The following is a 7474-nucleotide window of genomic DNA, read 5'->3' on the forward strand; positions in this document are numbered from 1 at the left end:
TCACGTGCAGTGACAAGGTGGTGACAGATGCCACACGACCTGGGACTTTGAGACGTGGGCTTCCTGCTCCTCCCCACCCCCCAGATGCTCCTGCTTTGTGGCAGGGGAGGGGGCAGTGTGACTCCTGAACAGTGGGTGAGTGCTGGTGCCACGGTCCCCAGGGAGGGCCCCCCCCCCCCACCCCGGCCCCTGGGACACATGCCTGCCCGGAGCTTGCTGGACTCACCGGGAGATGTGAGGGCGAACTCTTGGTGTAAAAGTTGGTTTACTTTCCCAGGGCTGAAGATTCCTTGAGAGAGGAGTGGACGTGCAAGGATTTGGCGCCAGGCTCTGCGTGTGCCGTTCGCGCGCTTGGTTCTCCTCGGGGCTCCTGTAGCAGGTACTTCCAGAACGACCCCCCCTCCGCTCCCCACCGTGCCCACGCGGCTCCAAGGCCTTGCGCCCTCCTGCAGTGAAGGGTGGGGGTGTTGGGACCTGGAGTCAGGCCCGAACTGCCCACGTTGGAAGCCGGGGGCGGAGGACAGCTCGGCTGGGCACCAAGGGCGCGGAGCCCGGCTGGCCGGGTGGAACCGGGTGGAACCGAAGCCGAGGCCCTCGTGGCCTCGGCCCCCAGGCGACGTCCTTCCTCGGGCTGTGCCGCACCTCGGCCCTTTTGCTTGCGGCCATCTGTGCGGTGGTGCCCAACGCAGGACTGGCGCTGCCCGCTGCCCGTGCCACACAGGACCCTTCTCCTAAGGCGCAAGAAGGTAACCTCTTCCCGCGTGGAACCCGCCCCTGCCCGAGTCCCGCGTGCGCTCCTCCCCAGCTGCCTGGGCCTCAGCCGCCCCAGGCCGCGGCTGCTTGCCACGTGGAGAGCGCGGCCAGGCCCCGCGCAGGGCACCTCCCCGCCCCGGGCAGCCCCGCGTGGCTGGCTTCATCTCGCTACCTGGCTGCGCCAGATGGGACCCAGCAGGCCCCGCAGACACCCCGATGCCTCCATCACCCAGAAACGCGGCAGGGCGCAGACGCGGAGGGGCCCGCCCTTCCCCGAGGCCGCGGGTGGGGGTGCGTCGGCGGGTAGCAGGACCCCCAAGTGCAGGGGGGCGGTCCACCGCCAGGTCGGCTGGGAGCAGGAAGAGGCTGGACCTGGGTGAGCTGCTCCCTGTCACTGAGCAGGGAGGGCCTGTGGGCTTGGGAAGCTGGGGTCAGCTCGCTCACACAACCCCTGCTTGACTTTCCCGACCTCTCTGCCTGCCTCTCCTTTGGCCGGCTCTTGGGATTGTACCTGCCGAGAAAGCCTCTCAGCACATGCACTTTGAACTAGGAATCCCACATAGCCGGTGTTTCTTCTTTCTTCTAGAAACCGTAGAAGGTATTCCCCCAAATAGGTTCCTGATGGGATGTGCCTCACGGAAATGAGCGAAGGGACAAGAGGTGAGTGTTTGAGCCCCGCCTAGAAACTGGTGCCCACGGTTCTTGTCTCTGGCAGACCACCTCCGACCTGGAGAGCGCCTTCTAGACATTCCAGCAACATCGTTTAGTTTCTAAATGAGACTAAAGTTTCTTGGGAAAGCATGTGGGAAGCCACTTTTTGGGGGTGGTGGTGGTGAGATGCATTTGTTAACTTTACTGGAGAGGAGTCAGATACATGGATATCTGTTGGTGATAAAGGGGAACATTTTGAAGAGTAGATTAGAAAGGAGGACTTTCTTGTTGCTGAAAAGTATCTGCTTCGACCACTGACTATTTGAAGAGCATTCTTTTCCGGGACAAATGTAATCATTTACTTAGCAGGGGAACAAGAAAGCCTTTGTATTTAAATAGGAAAGTCACCAAGGACACCCATTATTTTTGACATCAAAACTGAGCGACGAGGCAGGAAATATCCAGATTATCATGATGACAGGGAAGATGTGATCCAATATGTTCGTTTGCTTGAAGGAGGCAGGACAACATGAGAATTCAGCAGCGTGGCTGGACAGGATTTAGAATTCATAATTTATTTATAAACAGTGGCTTTCCTGCATCCGGGAGGCAGGTGGAACCGAGTGATGCCACATGACCCAAACTCCGTGTTCCTCTGCTTCCCTACGTGTGAACTGGGTGCTGATCCTGCTGCCCTCAGAGTTTCCAGGGAGTCACTATAGTTTGACTCCCTCAGTACCCAATCCCAGGCTCATCCCTCCAGCCTCCCTGTTTTTTTTGGATTTGCGAGTGTCCAAACTTTCACAGACTTCCTTGGAGGTAGGGTGGCTATTTGACATGAGTCTGGCCAGAGAGATGTACAAACTCATAGATGTCTCCTGGGTTCCTTTCTTCCTGCCTTAAAAATGGGTGTAATCCTGGAACTGTGGCACCCGTCTGGCAAGGAGAGAAGAGGTCAATGTCAGCAAAGACTTACCGCGTCTCTGAGCTTCTCGAGTGTGCAGAAGACAGATCCGGGTTCGCTTAAGCTACAGCTGGGTGAGTATTTTGTGACCTACAGATTTTCATTTGTGTCTGAATAACATGGAAAGCATAATGTAATGTGTCTGGTGCCTAAAGGAGGCTTAATAAATAAGCGCTTGTTTTTACATTTTAAAATATTATATTTAAATATATTTGAAATACGATTCGGAAAAGTGTCTGATTCCTAATAAAAAAACTATTAAATAATTCATGCTATATCTAACAAAAACAAGTATAAGCTGACCTACGTAAAGAAAACTGTTAAACGCTGAATAATGACATAAAAGGAGACACATAAGTAAAGAGATTGAGCACATTTCTGGACTAAAAGAGCCAATATTATAGAGATGACAGTTATCCCCAAATTAACCAATAAAGATTATCCCACTTAGTCAAAATTCCAGTGGGTATTTTGAGGGAGTTGAAAAGTTGATTCTCCTTTTCCGTTGGAAGGATAAATATCCCAAAGTAACTGAATTGGCCTTGAAAAAAAATAATAAATCTGGTGAATTTATTCAATTCATCCAACCAGATGTTAGAGCTACACTAATTAAAACAACGTGGCATCACTGAAAGAAAAATCGATCAATGAAATGGCGTTGAAATTCTAGAAATAGATTCGCATATAAATATAAAACCATATATGATAAATGATAAGTGTGATCATTTACAGCAAAGAGCATATCAGTCAGGGTTGAGCCCAGGAAATAGGTTGCTTTAGGTATTTTGGACAGAAGGTGATTTAAAATAGGGAATTAGATATTTTCTTTTTTTTTTTTAATTTTTTAAATGTTTATTTTTGAGACAGAGAGAGAGAGAGAGAGACAGAGCACGAGGAGGGGAGGGGCAGAGAGAGAGGGAGACACAGAATCTGAAGCAGGCTCCAGGCTCCGAGCTGTCAGCACAGAGCCTGACGCGGGGCTCGAACCCACAAACGGTGAAATCATGACCTGACCCCGAGATCATGACCTGAGCCGAAATCGGACACTTAACCGATTGAGCCACTCAGGGGCTCCAAGGGAATCAGATATTTATTTTCACCACCATTGGGAGTACGGAGCACATCCTAGGCTGGATCTCCTGAAATGACTCAGCCTTCATAGAACAGATTCCATGAGGGGCCTCTGGCTCTAACCTAGACATTGTTGCTGAAGCTATGCCAGAAACAAGAAACCAAGCCAGATATAAGAAACAACAGCCTCTCACATTTAGGGAATTGGACCATGGGGTCCAAGGCTGTGGTCTGGGCATAGAAGTCCCATGAAGAAGCTGTCCCTACCGCCATTGCTTCTTGACCTCCAGGAAGCTGGCGGGTGGACACTGGAGCACCATGCCAGGAAGCTTCATGGTTTTGGAGTCCATTTGCCAGTGGCAAGGTTCAAGAGACGTGGGAAGACAGTTCACTCCTTCCTTCCAGAATCTCTCGCGAGTACATGTAAATGATGCTAGAACATTTGCTTCCAGAACCTCAGTTTCAGGGGAGTCTGGAAGTGTTTCCTCTAGCTTTCAGTGTCCCCAAGTAGAAGCCAGATAACATGAGGGTTGAGAGAATTGATCCAAAGCGTCTGCTCGTAAGGGAAAAGAGCGTCACATCGGGGTCACTGGTCAGGTCCCCACCGCGCCCCAAACATAAAAACATTCCCAAGTGATCACCGCGTTCCAAACATAAAGATATTTCCTTGCGATTGAAGATTGAGGTGTTGATGGATGCCTGGGTGGCTCAGTTGGTTAAGCGTCTGTCTGACTCTGGATTTAGGCTCAGGTCCTGATCTCTCGGTTCATGGGATCGAGCCCCTAGTTGGGCTCTGTGCTGACAGCCTGGAGCCTGCTTGGGATTCTCTCTCTCTCCCTCTCTCTCTGCCCTTCCCCTGCCTGTGCTCATATGCTCTCTCTTTCTCTCTCTCTCAAAATAAATAAATGAATTTTTAAAAAGACTTAAGTGTTGAAATTACACATCAAACGACTAAAAGACCTAGGGGCGAACAGATCTATCACCTTGGGGCCAGGTGTAACATGAAATCCGGAGGCTATGGAAGAGAAGATAAATATATCTAACTGAGTACAAATCACGCTGCTCTGGTTTGCTAACAGATACCCTACACCAAGTTAAAAACAAAAAGGGGGAAATAGCTATCATTTTTATTCTGGACAAAGGGTTAATATTTTTAATCTGTCAGAGTTCTTACAAATCCACAGAAAAAGATCAACAGCCAATAGTGAAATAGGCAAAGGACAGGAATGACTAGTTTTTTTAAAACCTCAAGTGCAGATCCCTTTGAAGCATATGGAAACATGAGTAGCTTCGTTAATAATAAATGCATGAAATTACAATGAGAATTTTTTACTTCGCCAACTGGCAACACGCCGGAGAGTGATAACATCTCCAGTTGGCGGGAGTGGTATGGAAATGGGGTGCAAATGGCTGCAAACTCTAAAAGTGAGTCTGGCTGTATGTGTCAGATGTTGACAGTCCCCGCCTTTTAACCTGCAACACGCTTCCTAGAATTTGTCTCGCGGAACAACGCTACCCTTCTCAGAATCTGCCCCACAGAAATACTCACGCAAGTGAGCGAAGACACATTTGGCAGGCTCGTTGACAGAGTGTTACCTGGACGGGGGAAGCCTGGCCACAGCTCTCAGTGCCCATCCAGGGGCCATTACTCAAATAAATGATGATGCATCCACTCAATGGGTTACTAGGCAGCAGTTAAAAAGAAGCAGGTCTAGGGACTTCTGGGGGACTCAGTCACTTAAGCGGCTGGCTCTTAGTTTCGGCTCAGGTCGTGATCTCACGGTGTCATGGGTTCGAGCCCCACGTCGGGCTCCTCCGTGCTGACAGTGCAGAGGCTGCTTGGGATTCTCTTGTCTCCCTCCCCCTCCGCCCCTCCCCCACTCACGCTGTCTCTGTCTCTCTCAAAATAAATAAATAGACTTAACAATAATAATAATAAAAAGAAGCAGCTCTATTTCTATGGACATTGAAAGATGGCAACAATATAGCAAGTCGGAAATAGATCTAAGTAGGGAACACGATCGCCTTGTTTCTAAAGACAAAAATGTGGACTGTATGTGCAGCAGGTCTGGAGACGTGCAACCCCAGTTGCTTGGGTCGGGGGGGCGGTCACCTCGGGGCTACAGGAGTAGAACTTCCTGTGGGCAGAACTTTCCTATTTTACCACCTGTACGTCTTCGAGGTTTAACATCACGAAAAGACTTGAAGGTCCATAAAGAACGAAACCCCCAATTCATCCAGGGAACCTAGAAGCGTGGCGTCTAGGTGACTGACACCCCCGTTAAAGTCAAAAGGTGCTTGGAGCTCACTTGACAGATGTGGATATTAGGACTCGCACTTCTGTTGCTCCCAAGGCCACTTGGAAGGAATTGCATTATTCCTGAGGCCACGATTTCCGAATTCTAAAGCCAGAAGCAAAGACTGCCCTGGCATTTTAAGGTTACATGGCACCTTCTACTCCCGGCTTATGGGGATTAACTTCCCTGCCAAGGTGGCTGGGTATGTGGGACCAGCATCTCCCAGGCAACCTTGGGGTGGGCTGTGTGCAGAATATCTCTTCGGATTAGCACCTGCAGTTACTGCCTCCAGCTCTTACTATCTGCTTCTTGCCTGCCCAATCTGCATATTATTATTATTATTATTATTTTTTTTTTTTTTTGCTTAAACTTGGTCACCTTATCTTATCTTGGCTTGCTGCTTGCCTGTGCGAGCTGTGGTAATTGGCCTATTTGGGTAATTTCCTGAATACAATCGTAGATGTTACAATGCTTCAAAATTTCCTACGAAATTTTGTACTTGAACCTACATTTTCAACCCAGCCTCTTTTGTAAATCTATCCTTTGGTTCTTTGTAACAGATGATTCGGTGCCCAAGATGCTTCAGTTAAAAAAAAAAAAAATAATTTCTTTCAAACTTGTCAGAATGGCCGAATCCTGGGTGTGAACAGAGGCAAGAGTCTGTGATTGAGAGTGCGCGTCCACAGCCTGCTGTGTGACCTGGGGCAAATCACCTGACGTCTCTGGGCCTCAGTTGCTCCATATGTGAGTTCGATGTGAGCGCCCATTACCTTGAATAAGACGATATTGTGGTAATTTTTACCCAATTATCCGATCAGTAAAGCATTTGACAAGCCTGACCTGATTAACAGGTTACGGAGAGCCTTCTAGCTGTCGGGGGATGGGTGGATGGTAGAGGGGCCCAGGGAGAAAATGGCAGCCCCTGAAACCCGTCCCATTCCATCCTCACTGACTGGGCCCCAGCCAGCTTCCCCTCCGCGTGACCCTGTCCCAACCTGCCCGTTCCGCACACAGGATGCTGCTGCTTCACGAAGCTTCTCTGCCTTGGTGGCTTCTCAGCACACTCAGGGGAGAAGCCACATGCTAACCATGGTCCATGGGGGTCTACGAAGCCCACCCACTTCTGTCTCTTCGTCTCACACCTCTCTTCTTGTTCCCAAGGTGCCACAAACAGCTAATCTTCCTTCAGTTTTGTTCTGTTTTGCTTTTTACTATGTTACTCTGTCTCCCACCCCAGGGCCTTTGCCTGTGCTGTTTCCGCTACCCAATGGTTGGTCCGGCCTTCTTTCTCCTTCATTAGATCCAGCTTCCGTATCATCCCCAAAAAGAGACGGGGGTGTGCAGCCCACATCCTTTCCCGTTTGTACTTCTTGGGGCGGTAGCACCCCAAATTCCCTCTGTGGAAGCATCCCTCCCACACTCCACGGAGCTCACACGGGGAAGCCACGCCAGGTCCAACACATAGAAAGCTGTGAAAGTCTTTCCTTTAGTTTTCCCTGGGGAAGAGCCCTTCAGGCCTCCTAGCAATGGGGTGGGAATAGTGGCATCGTGGCCACACAGGCGGAGCGCTGAGGAATAAATGTGACCTTGTGCCCAGGCTTCCAGTAGCTCCTCACACACCCACACCTTCCCGTAACTGATCCCGAGCCTCCTGGCACCTGCACATGGAAACTGAGCCCCTTTCGACGGATTTGGCACCCGCGGGCCCCTGTGGGGCGGCCGCCTCCGCTCCGCAAGG

The sequence above is a fragment of the Prionailurus bengalensis genome, chromosome D4 (genome assembly GCF_016509475.1).
Source record: "Prionailurus bengalensis isolate Pbe53 chromosome D4, Fcat_Pben_1.1_paternal_pri, whole genome shotgun sequence".
Classification (NCBI taxonomy): Eukaryota; Metazoa; Chordata; class Mammalia; order Carnivora; family Felidae; genus Prionailurus; species Prionailurus bengalensis.